General features: G+C 40.6%; 1 protein-coding gene across 2 annotated transcripts in view; it reads right to left on the reverse strand.

Moving 5' to 3' along the window:
* BMPR1A (bone morphogenetic protein receptor type 1A) overlaps positions 1-26126 on the reverse strand; it is a 166817-nt gene that overhangs the window by 99675 nt on the left and 41016 nt on the right. Inside the window, exon 2 of one of the 2 annotated variants that reach the window (XM_030941020.1) lies at positions 1646-1692. The exons of the other annotated variant lie outside the window; for it this stretch is intronic. The gene's annotated coding sequence lies outside the window, so the exon portion shown is untranslated. The remainder of the gene's footprint in view (positions 1-1645; positions 1693-26126) is intronic. 2 annotated transcript variants of the gene reach the window in all.

Consider the following 26126-nt stretch of genomic DNA (forward strand, 5'->3'; position numbering starts at 1 on the left):
ATTTACTAAAAACTTAAAAGTTATCTTCACAAAAAACCCAGTTGTCACCCACCCAAGATGTGTGCATCAATAAACTAACAAAACTCTAGAAGTTACAGAAAATGAAATTATTTTCAATTAACAGCACCCATGTAAAATCCATCACTTGTACAGGAATATGTCAACTAGCGATTTCAAACAAGAGAAGTAAGTCTAGCAATATTTCCTCCAAAAGGCCAGGTGTGAGACAGCGTTGCTACATGTCCGTGGGTGGATAAACACACAGGGAAGAAAGTTTTAGCTGGGAAGCCTACATTTAAGTTCTCATCTCTATGTGATGAGAGGTAGGTAGTTAATTACCACACAGCACTGTCTTTTAAATCCGTGAGTCACATGCCTAAGGGAGGGGCCTGGATGCAGGATGAGCAGCAACTCAGGCAATCAAGGAAGGTTTCAAAAGGAAGCAACAACAGGTTCTGAGGAGCTGCAGACAGGCAATTAGCAGCAACTACTACCCCAACACAATGCACATAATCCAACAGCCGCCTAGGGACTACCCACCTTCTTGCAAAAACATAGCATGTACCTTTGCGACTAAGTTTGTGAGGCTAGGTATGTTTGCATTTCAGAGATATTCTATTATCGACAGACATGTGAGACTGAAAGAAACATACATACATACAAATACACACACACACACACACAAACAACTTGGTAATATTTCCAAGAGCCATTAAAGCAAATTTTAAAACATTTAAGGCCGGGCGCGGTGGCTCACGCCTGTAATCCCAGCACTTTGGGAGCCCAAGGTGGGCGGATCACAAGGTCAGGAGATCGAGACCATCCTGGCTAACACGGTAACACCCCATCTCTACTAAAAATACAAAAAATTAGCCGGGCATGGTGGTGCGTGCCTGTAGTCCCAGCTACTCAGAGGCTGAGGCAGGAGAATGGTGTGAACCCGGGAGGTGGAGCTTGCAGTGAGCCGAGATCATGCCACTGCACTCCAGCCTGGGCAACAAAGCAACACTTCATCTCAAAAAAAAAAAAAAAAAAAATTAAGATATAGTTCCCTGCCTGCAAGAAACATGTAATCAACATGAGGAGCCAAGACATAAAGATATTCAAATTTAAATAATGGTAAGAGATGATACTGCAAATGTCATATCACCACACATGATGACTAATCAAAAAGCACTGAAGTTTACTGCTTCACAGGTGGGAAGTAATTTAAGGTGGCCTTCCAAGGATCCGCAGGATTTGATACTATGCAAGGAGGGAGTAGTTCAAGTTCAAATAGGCATTCCACAGGGAGGGTCAGGGAGGGTACTTTGTGGCTGGTCATGGCCCTACGGGGGGTCTGGATTCTATGGTGGTGAAGCAGGATCATCAATGTACAGTCTGACCCAGATGATAAATACACAGCTGCCCTAAGGCCCATGCCTACAGCACACACAACTGTTCATTTTAGTTCTCCTTCCAACTAAGCATTAAAGACCTCATAGTGCTTTTCCATACAGAATCCTCAGCAGCCAAGATGTCAGGATGTTTGAAATGCATCTACCATTCTTTAGGAAGTAAAGAGAAGAATACAAAGATTAAGAAAGAGCATGGGCTCTGTAGCCAGACTGAGTACCAAGGTTAGAATCCTGGCTCCACCACTTACCTGTTGTAATCCTTTGACCAAGTTGTTTAACCTCCTCCATACTCAATCTGTAAAATGAGGATCAAAGGAGTTAATATAGGTATGGCACTTAGAACAGTGCCAGGCAGACAGTAAGCACTAAGTGTAAGCTACTATTATTGTTCTCCATCAATAGGAAACCAACTGTATTTTCAGAGAGTAATTAGAAGTTTATACGGGAGAATAATACAAGAAGCTATATTAAAAGCTTGCTGGATACAGAAAACCCTCTGAATCACTGGTAGAAACACCCTTCCAGTATTTAATAACAATGCCTAATAGCATCAAACACTTGCTGGTTGATTTAAGAACAAAATTATGGCAACAATATTTACTGAGTTCCATTTATCAAACATTTACTATGTGCCAGTTACTGTGCTAAATTCTATACATTTATTATCTGGCTTAATCCTTAAAATAAGACTATGGGCCAGATACCACTAGTAATCCCATATTACAGATAAGAAAACTGAAGCCCAGGCCGGGCACGGTGGCTCACACCTATAATCCCAGCACTCTGGGAGGCTGAGGAGGGCAGATCACCTGAGGTCAGGAGTTTGAGACCAGCCTGGCCAATATGGTGAAACTCCATCTCTACTAAAAATACAAAAATTAGGCAGGCATGCCGGCCTGTAATCCCAGTTACTTGGGAGGCTGAGACAAAGGATTGCTTGAACCCAGGAGGCAGAGGTTGCAGTGAGCTGAGATTGTACCATAGCACTTCAGCCTGGGTGACAGAGTGAGACTCTGCCTTAAAAAAAAAGGGGGCGGGGGGGAAGAAAACTGAAGCTCATAGTGATTAAGCAACTTTCTCAAAGTCACACAGTTAATATATGGTAGATTTGGGATTCAAACCCAGACTCTAAACACTGTACTGTTAATCCTAATGCCATACATTTTCTTCCCAAATCCTGAACCAATTGCACATGACTGTGATAATGGTTGTACAGATCTGTGAGTATACTAAAAACCACTGAAGTGTGCCCTTTAAATAATTGTATGGTATGTGAATTATATCTTAATAAAGCTGTTTCAAACCACTAACAAAAAATAGTAAAATCAGGATATAGGGTCCTTGGGGTTTTACTCATGCACAGACTGGGACTAGAATAAAAAGAAAAACTGAATTCATTTTGGATAGAAAAATGAGTATTTTTCAAATGGAAAGATTTAGAACCTGTATATAAATACATGATACATGCTGAAGTTGAACCTAAATAATGAATAAAATGTAGATCAAGAAATATCTGTGAGGGCAGGCATGCTGGCTCAGGTCTGTAATCCCAGCATTTTGGGAAGCCGAGGTGGGTGGATCGCTTGAGCCCACGAGTTTGAGACCAGCCTGGGAACATGTAGTTAGAGACCAGTCTAGGAACATGGTAAAAACCCCTCTCTACAAAAAACACAAAAATTAGCTGGATGTGGTGGTCCATGCCTGCTGTCCCAGCTACTCAGGAGGCTGAAGTGGGAGGACCACTTGAGCCTGGGAGGTCCAGACTGCAGTGAGCCATGATTGTGTCACTGCACTCCAGCCTGGACAGAGCCAAGAACCCCTCTCAAGAAACAAAAGGAGGGAGGAAAGAGGAGGGGAGGAGGGGGTAGAAAAAAGAAACATCTGTGGGTAATGATGATGTCACAGTGATCCCCTTACCATCAAGTCCAACATTTTGGCAAGAGAGAGGTAACAACATGATCACATTGTCATTCACTTTTAGCAAGGGAGCAGCATAAAATGTGGGCAATAGCATCAAGTTTCTTGGAAAAATGTAATGAAGCTAATGGTCTCCTGTACAGCCTTGGGAGGTATAAATGCAGCCTCTCTAGAGAGCAACTTAGCAGTGTGCATGATGTACCCACTAGCCCAGCAATCCTACTAATAAAAATCCACATTTAAAAAAAATCATGCTGCCGGGCGTGGCGGCTCACGCCTGTAATCCCAGCACTTTGGGAGGCCGAGGCGGGCGGATCACAAGGCCAGGAGATCGAGACCATCCTGGCTAACACAGTGAAACCCCATCTCTACTAAAAATACAAAAAATTAGCCGGGCGTGGTGGTATGCGCCTGTAGTCCTAGCCACTTGGAGGCTGAGGCAGGAGAATGGCGTGAACCCGGGAGGTGGAGCTTGCAGTGAGCCGAGATCGTGCCACTGCACTCCAGCCTGGGCAACAAAGCGAGACTCCGTCTCAAAAAAAAAAAAAAAAAAATCATGTTGTACACCCAGATTTAGTGACACATACGGTCTTACAACACGCTTAATGATGGCAGAACAAGCAAAAACAAAAATAACGTAAATTATAGTACAGTCAGACAATATTGTAACAACAGCTGATGTTTATTAAGTGCGAAGAATTATTTCTATGTGTTAGCTCACTTAATACTTACAGCAACCCCAGAAGTTAGTTAAGAATGTTATCACTATTTTCAAGATGAGGAAACTAAAACTCAGAGCAGTAACTTTCTTCAGGTCACACTGCAGCAGTAACTGAAGCCAGGATTTGAACCAGGGCAGTCTCAACACCGCCACTTTGTGTAACTACAAACGTTATGCCACACGAAAATAAGTACTTGGAAATATACTCACAATATATTAAGACAGAAAAAATCAGATCACAAAATAACCTTGTGATCCTTCTCTGTTTAATGCATTTAAAAAGAGAGCGATGGAAACGACATGCCCTAAGTTTAACAATAGGTACTGCTGGTATTACAGTTGATAAATGTCGTCTATACTTTCCGTATTTTCCAAATTTTCTACTGCTGGATGCTTTTTTTAAATGACCTTCTTTAAAAAAATAAGTGAAAAGATGATTATAATTTAAAACACTGCAAAAAAGGACAAGTAACAAAAAACATGGAATCAGCAGTTAAATCTGCTATTAGGGTTGCTGATTCCAGAGAAGTGGTAGATGACAACCAGGCAGTGGCCAGGAAGAAGTATATGAAACAGTGACAGGTGCTACATAGGCATCAACTAGCATCCCGAGAAGTCCAGCGGGGAGGGCAAGGAGCACGGTACATAGCTCTGAGATAATGGCAATATCAAGGGAAGGTTTTACTGGATTAGTTTTGAACTTGAAGGAGATTTGATCAGCGTTGCAATCGAACTAGAAACAGCCAAGGATGGAGAGACAGATAATGAGAGGGAGGTCTCAGATGATAAGGACTGAGCCTTAGAAAAAGCGAAAACTTCGTGTGAAACAGCCGAGAAGGAAGAAAAGAAGTCATACAGTGATCTTTGAGGTAGAGACAGAAGAAACTGACAGAACTTAATTTGGTACCCTCAAGCTTCTCTAAGAAAAAAAAAAAAAAAAAAAGATGTCATCTTCCAAACTAAAAAGGTGATTCTGGGTGCAGTGGCTCATGCCTATAATCCCAACATTTTGGGAGGCCAAGGCAAGAGGATTGCTTAAACCCAGTAGTTTGAGACCAGCCACGGCAACGTGGCAAAACCTCATCTCTATCCAAAAATTTTTAAAAAGTTAGCTGGGAATGGGGGCATAATCCTGTAGTCCCAGCTACTCAGGAGGCTGAGGTGAGAGGACCACTTGAGCCTGGGAGGTCGAGGCTACAGACAAGCTATGATCACACCACTGCACTCCAGTCTGGGTGTCAGAAAGTTAAACTCTGTCTCAAACAAAACAAAACAAAAACTAAACTAAAAATGTGGTATTAGGTACAGGGTGAGAAGCAGGGTTAGTAGGAAAAGTGCTAGAAAGCAACTAGATTCACCTTTTGCCAGAGCTAGCAGAAACCATCAGTCTAATCATCAATTGACCACAAATTCTCCTCTGGACAATTCACATTACAGGCATAAATGAGAGTATTACAGGAAGTTGGAAAAACCGTTTATTCTTCAGTTAACATGTACATAAGCTATGCCACTCGTAACTGAAGAATCCATGGTATGCCTGGAGACTGCTACCCTACCAGTAATTTCAAGGATAACAATCACTACCATAATCCGTGAGGCAGACGTGGTAAGTGTCATTACTTTTAAGAGATGAGATGCATAGGCAAAAGAAGCACTAGGTTTCGAGCATAAATTTCTAATTTGACCAAAAAAAATAGTTTGCTATGAAAATTCAAGTTGTGGCTGGGCGCAGAGGCTCACACCTGTAATCCCAGCACTTGGGGATTAGAGGTGGGTGGATCACGAAGTCAGGAGATCGAGACCATCCTGGCCAAAATGATGAAACCCTGTCTCTACTAAAAATACAAAAATTAGCTGGACGTGGCAGTGCATCCTGTAATCCCAGCTACTCAGGAGGCTGAGGCAGGAGAATTGCGTGAGCCCAGGAGGCAGAGACTGCAGTGATCTGAGATCGCGCCACTGCACTCCAGCCTGGGAGACAGAGCGAGACTCAAAGAAAAAGAAAGTTGTAAAGATCTCAAATTCTGTATAATTGAAAAGTTTTCTAAGACAGGCCAATTGTTACAAAACATAGTATTTTTAACACACATACAGAGATCTCCAGAGATGTAGGTGGCTTTAAAAAATAAGTAGCAATAATAATAAGTAGCCATTCCTTCATGTGTGAGAATACAGTCAGGGAAATAAGAACGTAAGATATGGAGGTAAGAGCTGAGTACTGTTTAATATGTGGTTGGCTTCACTTGCAGGCCCAATGCTTTACATGCATTACCGCATTTCATCCCCAAAACAATTCGGAGGCAGGAATTCTTCGTTTTCATTTAACATATTTACTGAGTGCTAGTTCTGTGTCCCAGAAACTAATCTAAACCTCAGCATACAGTAATGAACAACAACAAAAAAAAAAAAAATCCAAAAATTTGCCTTCTTGGAAACTGTATCCTATTTCAGTGTCTGTCTTAAGAGGCTTGAGTAATTTCTCTATGGAGTCAAATAAAGTGGGTAGCAGAGATGGAACTCCAATTCAGGTGTGTCAGATCACAGGTACAAAGTCTGAATCATTCAAACTATGATTCTAGCATACGTTACGTATGCTGCTCAATAGAGGCAAAAAATAACTTCTACATTTATCTTGAGTGTTTCAATAATAAACAGTACTTACTTGAGAATTTTGAATATTTTGTTGTTTCGCTTATACTACTGCTCTCCCTATAGGAAATGACCTGTCAATAAAAACTAGCACCGATCCTCAGTTAACATGTTTCTTTCCATCTACTTTATAAATTTTAAAGCAAAAAATCCTGAGACAAAAGCAATCTGAAAGCCTCTTCATCTGCTCCCTAAAATTATTAACCAAAGAACTATTCATACTTCAGCCAACTTCAATCTTCAGTTAACATGTTTCTTTCCATCCACTTAATAAATTTTAAAACAAAAAAACCTGAGCTAAAAGCAAACTGAAGACCTCTTCATCTGCTCCCTAAAATTATTAGCTGGCCAGACACGGTGGCTCACGCCTGTAATCCCAGCACTTTGGGAGCCAAGGAGGGCGGATGACAAGGTCAGGAGCTCGAGACCAGCCTGGCCAACATGGTGAAACCCCGACTCTACTAAAAGTACAAAAATTAGCCAGGCATGGTGGCAGGCACCTGTAATTCTAGATACTCGGAAGGCTGAAGCAGGAGAATCATTTGAACCTGGGAGGCAGAGGTTGCAGTGAGCTGAGATCATGCCATTACACTCCAGCCTGGGCGACAGTGCGAGACTCCATCTCAAAAAAATATTAACCAAAGAACTATTCATACTTCAGCAAACTTCTTAAAATATCAGAGGAAATTTTGCTAGTACTTTGTTGAAGATTTTGGCATCAATGTTCCAAAGGGGTATTATCTGTAGTTTCCTTGTAGTATCTTTGTCTAACTTTGGTGTCAGTGTAATATGTTGGCCTCATAGAATGAGTTGGAAAGTTTTCTCTTTCTCCAGTTTGTTTTTTTTTTTTTTTTTTTTTTTTCACTTGAAGAATGGTATTAGTTTTTCCTTAAATGTATGGCAGAATTCACCAGTGAAGCCATCAGGACCAGGGTTTTTCTTTGTCAGATTTTTGATAACTCATTCAATCTCCTCACTAGTTAAAGGTCTATTCAAATATTCTATTTCTTCATGATTTAGTCGATTTTGTGTTTCTAGGAATCTGTCCATTTCATTTAGGTTATCCAATTTGTTGGCATTTGTTTACAATACTCTTTTATTTGCATATCCACGTTAATGGCAGCATTATTCACAACAGCTAAAATGTGAAAGTAACCCAAGTATGTGGGTGAATGAATGGATAAGCAAAATGTGGTATATGCATAAAATGGAATATTATTCAGCCTTAAAAATGAAGGAAATTCCGAGACATGCCACAACATAAACCTTGAAGACATTATGCTAAGTGAAATAAGCCAGCCACGAAAAAGAAAAATACTAAATGCAACTTATACGAGGTACTTATAAGTCAAGACCAGAGAGACATTAGTAGAATCATGGTTGCCAAGGATGGGGGAAGGAAGAAGGGAGAGTTGTTGTTTTACAAGTACAGTTTCAGCTTTACAAGATGAAAAGAGTATAGGAGATGGATGGTGGTGATGGATGTACAATGTTATGAATGTATTTAATACCACTGAACTGTATACTTAAAAATGGTTAAAATGATAAATTTTGGGTATGTATATTTTACCTTGATTTTTAAAATTGGAAAAAAATTATTGTAGAAATGGGGATGTCTGGAGAAGAGCTTTATCACAGACTCATTTTTTCACTTGTACTTTCGTTATCTGAATTATCTTAATATACAAACAGATCCCTGATGATATGCAAACAGACTCACATTATTATTCTCCTTCCCTTAACGAGTTAATTCCTGTTAGAAGTTTTCCACCGGTGTCTGGTATATCTTGGGTGCTGTTCACATAATGGGTGGTTCGTCAACCCCAACTAGACCCTCTCTGCATGTAGGTGGGGCTTGTGAACTAGCAGGCTTCACTGCAGGATAACTCCTGCTTGTGCAGATACAGACAGTCTTAAGTATCAGGCTCTGTTGATCTCTTCCCTGAAGCCATTCAGTTTCTTAGAAAAGAGTACTTCAGTCTCCTAGGTGAAGTGTATAACTCTCAATTGTCAGTGCTCTGAAAACAAGTGGAAAAAGGACATGGACAGAAATTAAAGGCAAGGAGGTGTATCTCCTGATCCAGTAGGTCGACTTCCGCTTAATCCCCATCTGCAGTGTACTCCTCTTCTGTACTCTCTTCAAATCTGGAATTTAACTGATTCAGTTTCTTTACACAATCAACTGCCCATCTTTTGTCAAAATGAGGGAGGGGTACAGAATTACTAAGGTAGGGGTCAGTGTTGTGGATAATGCCACAAATGTGACCACGTGTATAATTTTAAATTTTCTAAGCAGCTTCATGAAAAAAACTAAAGAGAAAGCTGAAAATAATTTTAATGCATCTTATTTAACCCAATGAATACAAGATGTTATCTAATAATGTAATTAATATAAAAATTTAGATATTTTACACCTTTTTTCCAAATATAGTATTACTTTAAACTTACAGCACCTCTTAACTAGGACTAGCCACATTTCAAGTGCTCAATGGCCACGTGTAGCCAGTAGCTGCCATATTAGATAGCATAGGTCTAAGTGAGGCTGTGGTAACAACCCCAAAATTTCAATGGCTTAGTACAACAGAAATTTACTTCTGTCTCATGTAATATGTCCAACACGGGTATGCAGGGGTTATTTCCAGTTACTCAAAGAGCCAGGCTGACCACCTTGTTCCCGCATCAAATGAATCCTATGACCAGGGATATCCTAGGCAAGAAAGAGACCAGAGTATCTTCATGGGTTTTTCACTATGCCAACTCAGAAGTAACACAACCTCCCTCAAAGTCTACTGGCCAGCATCAGTCACCTGATCCCACCAAACATCGAGGAGCAAAGGAATTAAATGCTCCCAACAGTCTGGGACTAAAGAAGATCTAGATGTAGACGAGCACTAAGAAGTCACTGCCACAGGCAGGCACTTGGGTTGTGGGCAGGTGCGAGGCACAGAATCTCAGCCCTAGATTCCAGGGTATCGCTATTCCATATACAGATTTTTAAACTAGTGTTCAGCCTCAACTCTAATCTCCAGTTACAGATAAAACCAGTGCCTGCAAATCTCCAGGCTTGAGAGAGGTAAAGACTGATCTGCTTCTTCCATGTCCCTCTACAAGCCAAATAACAAACTAGTCTTCATTGGAATGAACAGTGGGCACATTTGAAGATACAGATGGTGCAAAGGGCCTATAGCATAAGGGTTGAAGTGGACACAGGAGTCAAGTCAACTTGAAAATGACCAACCAGACTTCCCTTCTAGGACACAGCCTCACTCGCACAAGAAAAAAACTGCTGAAAATTAAAACGAAATTGAACAGGAAAAGGTTCTCCAGAAACAAAGGAAAGAGGAGGCCCACATAAAAGTGAGGGGCAGTAATGGAAACAGGAGACCTCAAAAGCAATCTGTATTTCATAACGGAAAATAACTCTGTGAAATTAGAAATGCTATCCTGAGTCACTATGTCTTCTTCCAAACATTCAGGAAAATGAACTTCCAATAAAACTGACCCATGGCAAAGTTTTCAGATCCAAATCTCATAGAAGTTATAACAAAATGGGGAAGGGGCCAGGCATGGTGGCTCACGCCTATAATCCCAGTACTTTGGGAGGCTGAGGTGGTGGATCACGAGGTCAGGAATTCTAGACCAGCCTGGCCAATATGGTGAAACCCTGTCTCTACTAAAAATACAAAAAAATTAGCTAGGCATGGTGGCGCGTGGCTATAGTACCAGCTACTCGGGAGGCTGAGGCAGAAGAATTGCCTGAACCCAGGAGGCAGAGGTTGTACAGAGCCAAGATCGTGCCACTGCGCTCCAGCCTGGGCGACAGAGTAAGACTCCGTCTCAAAAGAAAAAAGAAAAAAAAATAAAACAGGGAAGGAATAGGGAGCAAAACAACATCCTCCTTACAGACAAATACATCATGCTAGAAGGCCAGAAACACAAGAGATTAAAATTAAAACCACTATTAGTATTTCAAAATGAGCTAAAAACATTAAGAAAATTATATAAAGCATGAGAAACAACATCAGAACAGAAGAAACTCAGAAATGTGAGAACACGACTCAGTAAATAATTATAAATTTAAAAATGTATTTGAGAAATGAAGAATAAAACCCAAGGAACACAAGAATGAATATTACAGATAATGCCTTCAAGAATTTGAAAGTGAGAAGGAAGATAATTCTAAAACCAAAAAAGAAATGATGAAATAATAGGATTCTAAAGAAAGTAACAAAAATTGCTCCATTTTTTACATATTAGGAATCCCTGGAAAAAGCAAAAGCAGGGGAACAAGCAATATTAAAAACTGTAATCCAAGAAATTTTTGCCAAAATTAAGACAAAAGAGCAAATGGGGCCTGTACTCTCAGCGTTGGGGAAGCTGAGGTGAGAGGATCACTTGAGTCCAGGAATTACAGGCCAGCCTGGACAACATGCCAGGACACCAGAAAAAAATTAGAAACTACATATTTAAGGCACACATTGCATACTGGAGAATACTGGGCCAAAATAATTGATACCAAGATATAGTAAAATTGCAGGATTTTTAAGGAAAAAATAAATTTGAGCATCTAGGCAAAAACATCAAGTAACTTATAAGGGAAAAAAACTACATTAACAACAAACTTTCCAAAAGTAACATATTATACCAGAAAATAAAATACTCAAGGAAGGAAAACAAAAGCCAAGAATTTTATGGCGGCCAGTAGAACTAACTTTCAAGTACAAACATTCACATATTATCAAAATACAAAAACTCAGGGAATATTGTTCCCATAAGCCTTTCTAGAGATATTTACTAGAAAATGAGTTTAAGAGAACCAATGTAGGTAAAGGGATACTGACATAGGAATAGAGGTGAGCACTAAATAGTTACCTGTCGACTACACAGGGACAAAGACAAACAGACTACAAGGGCGCATAATGGGTGTGCGCTCTAATGGCGACATGACCTAGTGATACATGGAAGACAACTGCACAGGGAATGGGGGGAAATGGAGAGCGCATGCAAAGAATGGTTTTAACTGGTTTCAACCCGTGGTGAATATATTAGTATTGTTGTTTTGTAACTGTCAGAGACATATGTGACAACATAAATGAATAATTATCAAATATTCTACCACACCTATGTCCTTGAAAACCAGGATTTCAAGGGTAGTACCTCCCAGCACTATCCACTGAAAAGAATTAGAAACGAAGACTAACTCGTAGCAATGAGCATTAGAACACCCCAACAGTCCTGGCGGTGGTTTTGAAATACCATTTCCCACTGAAAAAAATTCAAGGCTTCTTGGAGATATTCCAGGTGTGAGGCAGAAATTGTAAAAGATATTCCTGGAATGTTTCATTTTATAAGGTAGTGAGGAGACTAATCACAGACTATGAGTCACTTTAGAAGGACTCAGGAACCTACCAGAAGAGGCTCCCTTTGGTCAAAAAAGAACAATTTGAGCTTTAACAGGTATAAGAATTACAATGGACTGAACCCCAACAAATGAGTTCATAACAATTCAAAAAACAAAAAGGAAAGAAAATCACCTTCAGAGAAGATAGGGAACCAATTCATTATTTTTAAAATTGTTACAATTCCAACTATATGACATGTCTGGAAACAGCAAAACTACGAACACAGTAAAAAGATCAATGCCAGGGGTTGAGAGGAAGGAGAGATAAACAGGCAGAAAGCACAGAGGATTTATAGGGCAGTGGAACTATTCTGTATGATACCATAATGGTGAATAGATATCACTCTGCATTTAATATATAACCCATATAATGTACAACACCAAGAGTGAACCCTAATGAAACCTACAGACTTTGGGTAATAAGGACATGTCAACATAGGTTCATCAATAGGAAAAAACCTGCCACTCTAGTGGGGGATGTTGACAGTGGAGCAGGCTATGTACGTGTGGATCGGGGAGATATGGGAACTCTTCGTACTTCTTCAATTTTGCTGTGAACCTGAAACTGTTCTAAGAAACAGTCTACTTTTAAAAACTGCTAAGCAAAAGGACAGAATAAGCATGTATCTTGTCTTTCCTATTCCCTGGAAAACTAAAAAAGGAATACAGCTCTGTAGGAATACGCTGGCAATCCCATTTCTAGGTACTTAACTGGTGAAATATAACCTATGTGCAAGCAAGAAATCTATACATGAATGTATAGAGCAGCTCTATTCATCATCGCCAAAAACTGGACATAACACAAAAGTCCTTCTAAAAGTGAACAAATAAAAAACTGGCACATCCACCAATGGAATGATAATCATCCACAGACAGGGACGACCCTCAAAAGGCATAATGCTAAATAACACAGTCTCAAGAGGGTACTTCAAAAAGACAAAACTAGAGTGACAGAAAACAGGCTGGTGGTTTCCAGAGTTAGGGGTGAAGTAAGGTGTGACTGCAAAGCAACAGCAGGAGGGAGATTTTCCGGTGGCTGAACTGCTCTGTATAGTGACTATTGTAGTTTGTTGTATCTATAGATGTGTTAAAATTCATAGAATTGTATATCCCCAAAAGTTCTATTTTTAGGGTTTTTAAATTTCTTTTTTGCACTGGAGAGCAGTGGCATGCTCAGAGCTTACCATAATCTCAAATTCCTGGGCTTAAACAATCCTCTCATCTCAGCCTCCCGAACAGTGAGGACTACAAGTTGACACCACCATGCCTGGCTAATTTTTCTAATTTTTTGTAGAGATGATGTCTTACTATGTTGACCAGGGTGGTCTTCAACTCCTGGGCTCAAGCAATCCTCCTGTCTCTGCTTATATTAATTTTTAAAATAAAATTTAAACAAAGTATGTCAGCTAACAAATGATAACAGAATTAGACTATCACACATTTGCAAACCCCAATGAAGACCTAATCAGCATTCAGCATCAAAGCTACTACAATAATACAAGAGACACAACCACACATTGTGTGTCTCCTAATGTAACAACATACTGACTGCCTACAAGATACACAAAAGCCCTTGAACAGAATCTGATTATATCTCTTGATGCACCTGCCAATTTGTAGGAAATAGAGAGACAGAGAGAAGCTGAACTGTACCATGGGAACATAACTAGAAAAATCCAGAGCATCAAAAATCCACACTGTCATAGGAAACTCTACAGGTCAAATAGGAAAATTCTTCAACAGATAAATGAGAGGGAGGAAGGGGAGAATCCATCAATTGTAACAGACTTAAAAGACATGTTAAGACAAAAAAAAAAAAATACAAGCAACAAAGGAAAAAACAAATATAAACTGAACATCATAAAAATTAAAAATTGTTGTGCTTCTGGCCGGGAGTGGTGGCTCACGCCTGTAATCCCAGCACTTTGGGAGGCCGAGGCAGGTGGATCACTTGAGTTCAGGAGTTCCAGACCAGCCTCAGGAACATGGCAAAACCCTGTCTCTACTAAAAATACAAAAATTAGCAGGGTGTGGTGGTGTGCACTTGTAATCCCAGTTACTTGGGAGGCTGAGGGAGAAGAATCACTTGAACCCGGGAGCCAGAGGTTGCCGTGAGCCAAGATGGCACCACGGCACTCCAGCCTGGGCGACAGAGCAAGACTCTGGCTAAATAAATAAATAAATGGGCCGGATGCGTTGGTGGCTCACCGGCAAGGTGGGTGGATCACCTGAGATCAGGAGTTCAAGACCAGCCTGGCCAACATATTGAAACCCCATCTCTACTAAAAATACACACACACACACACACACACACACACACACACACACACACACACACACAAATGTTGTGCTTCAAAGGGCACCATCAAGAAAGTGAAAAGACAACTCACAGAATGGGAATGGTAGAAAATTTTTGTAAATCATGTAACTATAAGGACTTGTATCTGGAATATATAAAGAACCATTAAAATTCAACAGTAAAAAGACAACCCAATTAAAAATGAGCAAAGAATTGCCGGGCATGGTGGCTCACGCCTATAATCCCAGCACTCTGGGAGGCCGAGGCAGGCGGATCACAAGGTAAGGAGATTAAGACCACCCTGGCTAACACGGTGAAACCCCGTCTCTACTAAAAATACAAAAAATTAGCCAGGCGTGGCAGCATGCACCTGTAGTCCCAGCTACTTGGGAGTCTGAGGCAGGAGAATGGCATGAACCCGGGAGGCAGAGCTTGCAGCGAGCCACGATCACGCCACTGCACTCCAACCTGGGCAACAGAGTGAGACTCCGTCACAAAAAAAAAAATGAGCAAAGAGTCTCACTTATCCAAAGAACGTATGCAAATGAGCAACAAGCACATGGAAATATGCTGAACGATATCAGTAATCAAGGAAACACAAATAAAAAACACAACAAAATACTTTAGACTCACTTGAGTGGCAATAAAAAAATAATAACAAATGTTGCCAAGGATGCAGAGAAACTGGAACTTTTAAAACCTGCTGGCACAGCTGTAAATAGTGCAGCCATTTTGGAAAAGAAAACCAGTTCTTCAAATGGTTAAGCACAGAGCTGATTCTGTAATTCTTCTCCTATAGACCTAAGAGAAACAAAAACGTATTTCCACACAAAAACTTGTACAAATATGTTCATAGCAGCATTATCTGGAACAATAGCCAAAAGGTGAAAATAACCCAAATGTCTATCAACCAATGAATGAATAAATTACTCTATACAATAAAATAATATTCAGCAGCCGGGCATGTTGGTTCACTCCTATAATCCCAGCACTTTGCGAGGCTGAGGCGGGTGGATCACCTTAAGTCAGTAGTTCAAGACCAGCCTGGCCAACATGGTGAAATCCTGTCTCTACTAAAAAAAAAAAAAAAAAAAAAAAAAAAATTAATCGGACGTGGGGGTGGGCGCCTGTAATCCCACCTACTTGGGAGGCTGAGGCACAAGAATCCTTTGAACCCGGGAGGCAGAGGTTGCAGGAGGCTGCAGTGAGCTGAGATCATGCCACTGCACTCCAGCCGGAGGGACAGAGTGAGACTCTGTCTCAAAAATAATATTAATAATAGTAATATTCAGCAACTAAAAGAAATGAAGTACTGATACATGCTACATGGATAAGCCTTGAAAAAATGTGCTAAATAAAATATGCCAGGCACAAATATGCAATTCCACCTACATGAGGTACCTAGAACAGGCAAATTCATATTAGACAGAAAGTACCACAGTGGTTACCAGGGGCAGGAAGGAAGGAATAACACAGAGTTATTGTTTAATGGGTAAAAAGTTTCTGTTTGGGGGTGGGTGTCCTGGCTCACACCTGCAATTCCAATAATTGGGGAGGCTGACGGGAGAGGATCATTTGAGGCCAGGAGTTGAGACCTAGATGACAAAACAAGACCCTGTCTCTTAAAAAAAAAAAAAAAAGAGGCCAGGTGTGGTGGCTCAACCCTGTAATCCCAGGACTTTGGGAGGCTGAGGCAGGAAGATCACTTGAGCTCAGGAATTCAAGACCAGACTGGGCAAAATGGCAAAACCCCATCTCTGCAAAATAAAAATACAAAAACTAGCCAGGTGTGACGGCACACACCTGTAGTCCCAGCTACCTGAGAGGCTGAGGTGGGAGAATCACTTGAGCCTGGGAAGTGGAGGTTGCAGTGAGCTATTATCATGCCACTGCACTCCAGCCTGTGTGACAGAGTGAGACGCTGTCTCAAAAAAAAAGGGGGGGGGGGTCCTGTTTGGGATGTTGAAAAAGTTCTGAAAATACATAGTAGTGATAATTGCATGCCACTATAAATATACTTAATGCAACTGGAATTATATACTTTAAAATGGTAAATTTTATGTTATGCATATTTTACAAATTTAATAAAACAAGGGGAAAAGGTCAGGAGACTATTTTTTTTGCCTTCTCTGTCACTGAAATGAGATTTTTCACAATGAATGAATGACTCATAATAAGAGAAGATCAAAACAGACAGGTGAGCACAGGACTCAATATGATCAATTTCTGTTGTTCCAAGACAGGATTATAATTTACAATTCAAATATTGAGAAACATTCAGGGAAGATAACCAGATCCCTAAGGAAACCTGTATCAGAGAAACGAAAGACTATAGAAGATGGGCATATAATGTTCTGATTTGGATAGAGAGGGGGAGATGGGAATTCTGGAAATTGAAAACCAGACAAAGTTTGACCATAAACTGAGGCAAAATTTCAATGGTGATTGTAAAGGAATAATCTTTGTACATTTAAGGGAAGCGATAATATCAAAACTGTAGCACTTTACAGTTTAAAATCAATTTTCACCCACATTCTAACTGAATTTCACAGCAACCTCATAAGTAATATTCTTCTTCAATTTTGTGGGAGATAGGGTTCAGACAGGACAAGGGTTTGTCAATTGAGTGGAGAACTAGGATTCAAACTCAGGCCATTGCTTCAAATCTCTAAACTCTTTCAGTAAATTGACGTTACATGAAATAAGTTGAATGGACCAAAGCTCATAGTTCCACCTTTGGAAACTAGAAAACGAAGAGCAAATTAAATCCAAAGTAAGTGGAATAAAAGAAACAAAAATATAATAGTATCAATGATACTGAAAATAGGAAATCAATACGAAAAAACTAAAAGCTGGTTCTTTGAAAAGATCATAAAATTGATAAGCCTTTAGCTAAGTTAACTAATTAAAAAAAGATGACACAGGACGGGCGCGGTGGCTCACACCTGTAATCCCAGTACTTTGGGAGGCTGAGGTGGGCGGATCACGAGGTCAGGAGATGGAGACCATCCTGGCGAACATGGTGAAATCCAGTCTCTACTAAAAATACAAAAAAATTAGCCGGGCATGGTGGTGGGCACCTATAGTCCCAACTACTCAGGAGGCTGAGGTAGGAGAATGGCGTGAACCCGGGAGGCGGAGCTTGCGGTAAGCCGAGATCATGCCACTGCACTCCAGCCTGGGAGACAGTGAGACCCCCGTCTCAAAAAAAAAAAACAAAAAAAAAAAAACACACAAGACACAAATAGCTAATATCGGAAACGAAAAAAAAAGATCGGCCGGGCGCGGTGGCTCAAGCCTGTAATCCCAGCACTTTGGGAGGCCGAGACGGGCGGATCACGAGGTCAGGAGATCGAGACCATCCTGGCTAACACGGTGAAACCCCGTCTCTACTAAAAATACAAAAACTAGCCGGGCGAGGTGGCGGGCGCCTGTAGTCCCAGCTACTCGGGAGGCTGAGGCAGGAGAATGGCGTAAACCCGGGAGGCGGAGCTTGCAGTGAGCTGAGATCTGGCCATTGCACTCCAGTCCGGGCGACAGAGCGAGACTCCGCCTCAAAAAAAAAAAAAAAAAAAAAAAAAAAAAAAAAAAAAAAAAAAAAAAAAAAAAAAAGAAAAAAAAAGATCACTACAAAGCCCCTTTAAATGTACATTAAAAGGATAATAAAGGAATACTATGAACAAACCTACGATCACAAATTTGATAATTTAGACGACATGGACCAATTCCTTAAAAGACACAATATGCCAAAACTTACACAAGAAGATACAGATAATCCAAATAGGCCTATATCTATTAAAGATATTGGATCAGTAAGCAGTAACCTTCCAAAACAGAAAGCAATAGGCCCAAATGAGTTCTGCCAAGGTGGATGGATTGCCTGAGGTCAAGAATTCAAGACCAGCCTGACCAACATGGTGAAACCCCATCTCTACTAAAAATACAAAAATTAGCCAGGTGTGGTGGTGTGCGCCTGTAAACCCAGCTTCTAGGGAGGCTAAGGCAGGAAAACTGCTTGAACCTGGAGGCAGAGGTTGCAGTGAGCCAAGATTGTGCCACTGCACTCCAGCCTGAGCAACAGAGTGTGACTCCGTCTCAAAAGGAAAAGAACAACAACTCTAGAACAGTATCTTGATAGAGATTACAGAAGTGTATGCACTGTCACAACCGATTAAATGGAATACATGAGAACGATAGGGACTGGGCATGGTGGTATACGCCTGTAATCCCAGCACTTTAGGAGACCGAGGTGAGAGGACTGCTTGAGGCCAGAAATTCAAGACCAGCCTAGCCAACATAGCAAGACTGTTTCTACACAAAAAAATTTAAAAATCTGCCAGGCATGGTGGCATACATCTGTAACCCCAGCTACTCAGGAGGCTGAGGCAGGAGGACCACTTGAGTCTAGAAGTTCAAGGCTACAATGAGCTATGATCACATCACTGCACTCCAGCCTGGATGACAGAGAGAGCCTGTGTCAGATAAACAAGTCAGTCAAAAAAGAACTATGCATTTCACTAAATATACAGATCTATAAATTATACTTTGATTTTTTTAATTAAAAATAAATTGGAAATGAAATTAGAATGAAATGGACTGGGGAAAGGCCAAAAAAAATCCTGAGGCATTGGTTTAGAAGTATTAGTATAAACTAAAAATGATTTTAAATATAATATGTTAAAAAATAATAGTCTATTTCCTAGATACATTTGTTGAAAGAGGCTAAAACCAATTAACACCTCTATCAGTGAGAACACCTAAGACCCAGATCTTGGTTTCTAGATATTGAATCCCACTAAGAGAACCCAAGGTTCCTTAGAGACATGACTGATTCTGGGGATGGGGCAAAGAAGGTTCTAAAGAAGCCTGGAACATCACTATGGCATAAATAAGTGCTCTTTATTTTTTTAAAAAAGGAAGAAAAAATGGCAAGGCCATATCCAAAGGACAAGAGAGCCAGAATGAAGAGACTCCCACTATCAAAATCTGGGACAACATTAACCTCAGAAAACATAAGGGCTGGTCAGGTACAGTGGCTCATGCCTGTAATCCCAGTACTTTGGGAGGCCAAGGCAGGAAGATCATTTGAGCCCAGGAGTATCAAGCCTGGGCAACATGGTGAAACCCCCATTTATATTAAAAAATTTTTTTTAAAAATTCGTCAGGTTTGGTGATGTGCACCTGTAGTCCCAGCTACTTGGGAGGCTGAGATGGGAGGATCAACTGAGTCTGGGAGGTCAAGGCTGCAGACAGCCGTGATCGCACCACTGCGCTCTAGCCTGGGCAACAGGAGTGAGACCCTGATGAAAAAATCCATAAGGGCTATAACTCATTGAACGAAATGGACTCTATCAGTCCACAGCGATGACAACTAAATAGATAAATCAATTAAATACATAAGGGAGTTAGAAGGGTTCTTACATAATTCAGAATAATAAATGTAGAACTAGTGATGAAAGTGGAAAAATCACCATTCTACAACTATAAATAGTAAAGACCAATTAAATCTGCGGGGGAGTAGTGACTTTTATGAGGAATAAGAAATTTGTATGGTGTTGAAGTTTCTCCCCACAGACTGCTTACTAGTTACAAGGGGGAAAACAGTAATTATAGAGAGGAGAAACTGGAAAACACCTTGACCAGGTGATCAAAATTAACATGACCAATGACAGGTAGGACAGACATAGTATGCTTCTGAGTCTGATATCTTGAGAAGGACACATCCGTCATTTTATGTAGACTTCTGGCCAGAGATGCATCACCTGAATCTAATAATGAGAAAACACCAAGCCCAAAGCGAAGAATATTCTATAAAATAACTGGCCTGGTGTTCGTCAAAAATGTTGATGTCATGAAACACAACAGGTGGCTAAGGAACTGCTTCAGAGAGAAGGAGATTAAAGAGGGAGGACAACCAAATGCAATATGTGACTCCAGACTGAATCCTCCACTGGAGGGGAAAAATGCTAAAAACAAAAACAAACAAACAAGAAAAAAAAAAAACCTCAGTTGGGCCAACTGACAAAACTGGAATATAGACTGCAGATCAAAGTGCCGCCTCAATGTTAAACTCCCTGAATTTGATAACTGAATAATGATTACACAGAATATCCATGTCCTTAGAAAATGGAAACTGAGGGCTGGGCATGGCGGCTCAAGCCTGTAATCCCAGCACTTTGGGAGGCCAAGGTGGGTGGATCACAAGGTCAGGAGACCAAGACCATCCTGGCTAACATGGCAAAGCCCCATCTCTACTAAAACTACAAAAAACTAGCCAGGCATGGTGGCACACGCCTGTAGTCCTAGCTACTCGGGAGGCTGAGGCAGGAGAATCACTTGAACCTGGGAGGCAGAGGTTGCAGTGACCCAAGATCCTGCCACTGCACTCCAGCCTGGGTGACAGAGCGAGACTCTGTCTCAAAAAGAAAATAGAAACTGAAATAGTAAAGGTAAAGGGGCATAATATATACAATTTCACTCTTAAGTGTGTGTGTGTGTGTGTGTGTGTGTGTGTGTGTGTACAGGTAGGAGGGAAGAGACAGAAGCAGAGAATTATAATGCAAATATGGGAAAATGTTAAAAACTGGTGAATGTGGGTATGAAGAGTATCGGCATTCACAAAGGTATTCCTGCATCTTTTCTAAGTATGAAATGATTTCAAAATAATAAAAATAAAAATGAATTAAATTCATATATTAAAGCTCTAACCCCCAGTACTTCAGACCATAAATTTGTAAATAGGGTCTTTACAGAGGTAATCAAATTAAAATGAGGTTATCAGGGTGGGGCCTAATCCAGTATGACTATAGCATCCTTATAAAAAGGAGACATCTGGATGTGACACCACAGATATGTGTGGAGAGACAGGGATAAAACTGCCATCTGAAACCCAAGAACGCCTGAGGCTACCAGGAGTCAGGAAGGAGGCCAGAAGCAGATCCTTCCCTGGTACCTTTAGAGGGAGCATGGCTCTGCGAACACTCCTATTTTGGACCCCTTGATTTTGGAAGTTTAGCCTCTAGAATTGGGAGCCAATACATTTCTGCTATTCTAAACCCAAACAAACAAATAAAATAACTAGAATAGCAAAAAAAAAAAACAAAAAAAACAAAAAAACAAAAAAAAAAAAACCCTACAAACATTAAGTTAAAATAAATTCAAAACTTTTCATAGATATGAGACACACTTGATCAAATAAAGGTGTTTAAAAGCACAAATACATGGGTTATTCACTGGTGGTCACAAAATAAAGACTGAGGAAATCATCAAACACCAACCTTGCACCAACCTTGCATTTAATACATGAATTAAATTCATACATTAAAGTTCTAATCCCCAGTACCTCAGACCATAAGTTTGTAAATAGGGTCTATACAGAAAATCGTGTGGCAGGGCACAGTCACTCATACCTGTAATCCCAGCACTTTGGGAGGGCTATGCAGGTGGATCACTTGAGGTCAGGAGTTCGAGGCCAGCCTGGCAAACAATGGCGAAACCCCATCTCTGCTAAAAATATAAAAATCAGCCAGGTGTGGTGGTGGGTGCCTGTAGTCCCAGCTACTGTACTGGGGAGACTGAGGCAGGAGAATCACTTGAACCCATGAGGTGGGGTTGCAGTGAGCCAGGATCATGCCACTGCACTCCAGCCTGGGTGACAGAGCAAGACTGTCTCAAAAAAAAAAAAAAGAAAACTATGTGATATAAACCACTAACCAAACCCATACATTACTAAGTCCCAATTGCGAATATATTAAAACTGATCTAGTAAAGTTATTATTATTTAAAGATATTTTAAATCCTCTATGAGAATAAACTGGAAAGTTATTAGAAAAAGAAAATTAAACATGTTGAATGATTTAATAAAAATTAGTAAGTTGTCTATGTATTAACAAAACTGGTTAGAAAATGTAGTGGAAAAATAGTATCATTCACAATAGCACCCAAAAATATAACACATGAGAAAAGCTACAAAACTTTACTGAAAGTCAAAAAAGAAGACTTGTGAAAGATGACCCACGATTTTATGAATGAGTCAACTATATACTGTAAAGATGGTAATCCTGTCCAAATCAAATCAATCAATCAGTCAATATTAGCAGGCTTTTAAGTAAAGTCAGATGAAAAATTTCTAAAGACAATTGGAAAAATAAACAAATATCCTCAACTTTTGAAAAAGTCACAAAAATTTGCTTTACCAAGAATTAAAATGTACCCAAAGCTATACTGATATAAACAGTGTGATTCCACTGTCAAGAGACAGGTCAGAAGAGACCAAAAGTAGATCCAAATATATACGAGAATACAATAAAAGTAACATCTCAAATCAACAAAAGGTGATAAAAGAATTTGCTAACCATTTGGGAAAAAATTAAGTCGGATCCTTACCTCATGCCACAAAACTAATTCCAGATAAATAAAACGTTCAATATAAAACGTAAAACTAAAAAAGAACTGGAAAACACTACTGTAATGGGGAAAGAAATGTCTAACATCAAAAGTAAAAACCATAAAGAAAAATGTGGCTGATGTAAATTGTCATTAAAGATAATAATGGCTAGTCAGGGTGGCTCATGCCTGGAATCCCAACACTGTGGAAGCCAAGGACTGCTTGAAGCCAGAGTTTGAGATCAGCCTGGGCAATAAAGCGAGATGCTCTTTAAAAAAATAAGTAACATCAAATTTAATTTTCTTCTGTTTCATGTGGCAACCTTAGTAAGCTTGTGACATTATTATAATTATGTTGTGCTTTAGAATTGTGACTATGGCAGTAACATCAGTATATTTTATTCTACCCATCCGACTTTACTTTAAAGAAAACACTTTTTCACTTTGATTTGACAACTGACTTTTCCTAGAATGATTAGGAAGTTATGCAGTAAGTCCTTTTTTTTTGAGACCAGGTCTTGCTCTGTCGCCCAGGCTAGAGTGCAGATCCCTAGATAGGGCCTCAGCCATGTACCACAACGCCTGGCTAATCTTATCCTTTTTTGGAGACATGGAGTCTCACTATGTTGTCCACGCAGGTCTCCAACTCCTGGGCTCAAGCAATCCTCCTGCCTCAGCCTCCCAATTAAAGCCCCCCTCCCTTTTTTTTTTTTTTTAAACATGTCTGTGATTATCATCTTTGGCTGTAATGAAAGAAATTATCTAAAATTCAGCTAACTTCTGACAAGTTGTTGTTGAGTTATTAAAATGCGTACAAATTCCTAAACTGATTAAAGCTAATATTCTAGGTTGATGAATGAGAAGTATCTGTAAGGATATTTTTTTTCTCTCCCTCAAGCTTGTACCAGCCGATCTGAGAGCTACTTGAACCTCAACTGGTTAAATGACCTACGTTATAAGCAAATGTTCTAAAGGGGAAAAAAATTGCCTATTTGAATGTGACATCCCCCGTTAAATCCTTACTTTCTTTTCCCTTTCCTTTATCTCACAGTCATTCAAGCATTTGTATCTGCAATACAGAGGCAAAAAGTACACCTAATGCAATTCAGATTCTTTAACATGGGTTATTTTTACTTTCCAAGTCCTATTTTTTATCCTTTCATAAATTAGCCCAAAATGTAGGGCATAGTATACAAGGCCAGAATTATGATACTCACGGTACACAGGGCTTAAGAGATTCAGGGTAAGGGCCTAAGCCAACAAGACACCACCCTCAGCCCTGATCTGAAGCATCCCTCACCACCATCTGGACTGTGCTGAAAGATGTGGAAGGCTATATGCAGAGTTGTGTCACAGCAGCTAAGAGTTTGGCACAGAAGAGCCAGCTGTGTCAAATGCTACTGAGAGTTGGGGCGGGACCATGGAGGCCCTCAATGACGCAGACAAGAATGGCCTGAGAAATGCAAACTGTGATGGACAGGAGAATAAGAATCAGGCAAGGGCTGGGCACGGTGGCTCATGCCTGTAATCACCACACTTTGGGAGGCCAAGGCAAGCGGATCACAAGGTCAGGAGAGTGAGACCATCCTGGCTAACATGGTTAAACCCCATCTTTACTAAAAACATACAAAAAATAAGCCGGGTGTGGTGGCAGGCACCTGTACTCCCAGCTACTCGGGAGTCTGAGGCAGGAGGATGGTGTGAACCCGGGAGGCGGAGCTTGCAGGCAGCCGAGATGCGCCACTGCACTCCAGCCTGGGCGACACAGAAAGACTCCGTCTCACAAAAAAAATGAATCAGGCAGGTTAAACAGTTGAAGGAAGGTGAAGGAGAGGAGGTGTTGCAGCAAGCAGACCATCCCTGAAACATCTGGCTAAGGAAGGGGGTGGAGGCTGACTTTTTTTTTTTTTTTTTTTTTTTTTTTTGAGACGGAGTCTAGCTTTGTCGCCCAGGCTGGAGTGCAGTGGCGCGATTTCGGCTCACTGCAAGCTCCACCTACCAGGTTTACACCATTCTCCTGCCTCAGCCTCCCGAGTAGCTAGGACTACAGGCGCCCGCCACCTCCCCCGACTAGTTTTTTGTATTTTTTAGTAGAGACGGGGTTTCACTGTGTTAGCCAGGATGGTCTCGATCTCCTGACCTCGTGATCCGCCTGTCTCAGCCGCTCAAAGTGCTGGGATTACAGGCTTGAGCCACTGCGCCCGGCCAAGGCTGACTTTTTTTAAGGTAATGGTTGGGTTTTCTTACCCAGTCTCTGCCAGAGATTCTTTGCTGATAGGAATGAACCCAAAAAAGGGGGTAATGACTAAAGAGAGGGGAGAAACAAGTCAAAATTCACATGGATACCATATACAAACAGAACTAACTAGGTGATATTAATCTATAAGCTTCTATCAGGCTGGGCACAGTGGCTCACACCCGTAATCCCAGAATTTTGGGAGGCCAAGGTGGGTGAATGACTTGAGCCCAGGAGTTCAAGACCAGCCCGAGCAACATGGCAAAACCTCATCTTTACAAAAAATACAAACTATCAGTCAGGCATGGTGGTGCACGCCACCAACTACTCAGAAGGCTGAGGTGGAAGATCACCTAAGCATGGGGAGGTCAAGGCTCCAATGAGCCGTGATAGCACCACTGCACTCCAGCCTGGGTGACAGAATGAGACCCTGTCTCAAAAAATATACAAAAACAAAAATTAAAGAATTTTAAAAATAAGCTTATGTCAGCCTCGCTAGAAATTATTTAGTATTTTGGTATATATTGTTCTGCCCAGATTTTTAGTATCTATGCAAACAATATTTCCAGATAAGCTCATACTTGCAATTACTGCCATGCAAAACATACAAATTTTCTTGCCATCTCTAGACACTTAGGAATTTTCTCATCATACATATGTACATGAAGGTTCTTTTCCTCACAGCAGCATTACTAATTTTATTCTCATTTTAAAATAATCCCTTTCTATGTCTGAATTCCTCTTCTAGTTTTTCATCACGTATTTTCTCCATATATATTAATTGCTATGAATTATGTCTTAACTCCTAAGAAACAGGACTTTTGACAGATATAAATAGAAATGTTCATTATTTTCACAAAGAATTACATGCTTTCCTGTTTTTCTTAAAACACAAATGGCCTGGCCAGGTGTAGTGGCTCATGCCTGTAATCCCAGCACTTTGGGAGGCCAAGGCGGGTGGATCACTCAAGGTCAGGAGTTCAAAACCAACATGGCCAACATGGTGAAACCCTGTCTCTACTAAAAAATACAAAAATTAGCTAGGCATGGTGGTGGGCACCTGTAATCCCAGCTACTTGCGAGACTGAGGCAGGAGAATTGCTTGAACCTGGGAGGTGGAG

Source organism: Rhinopithecus roxellana, chromosome 11, assembly GCF_007565055.1.
Source record: "Rhinopithecus roxellana isolate Shanxi Qingling chromosome 11, ASM756505v1, whole genome shotgun sequence".
NCBI lineage: Eukaryota > Metazoa > Chordata > Mammalia > Primates > Cercopithecidae > Rhinopithecus > Rhinopithecus roxellana.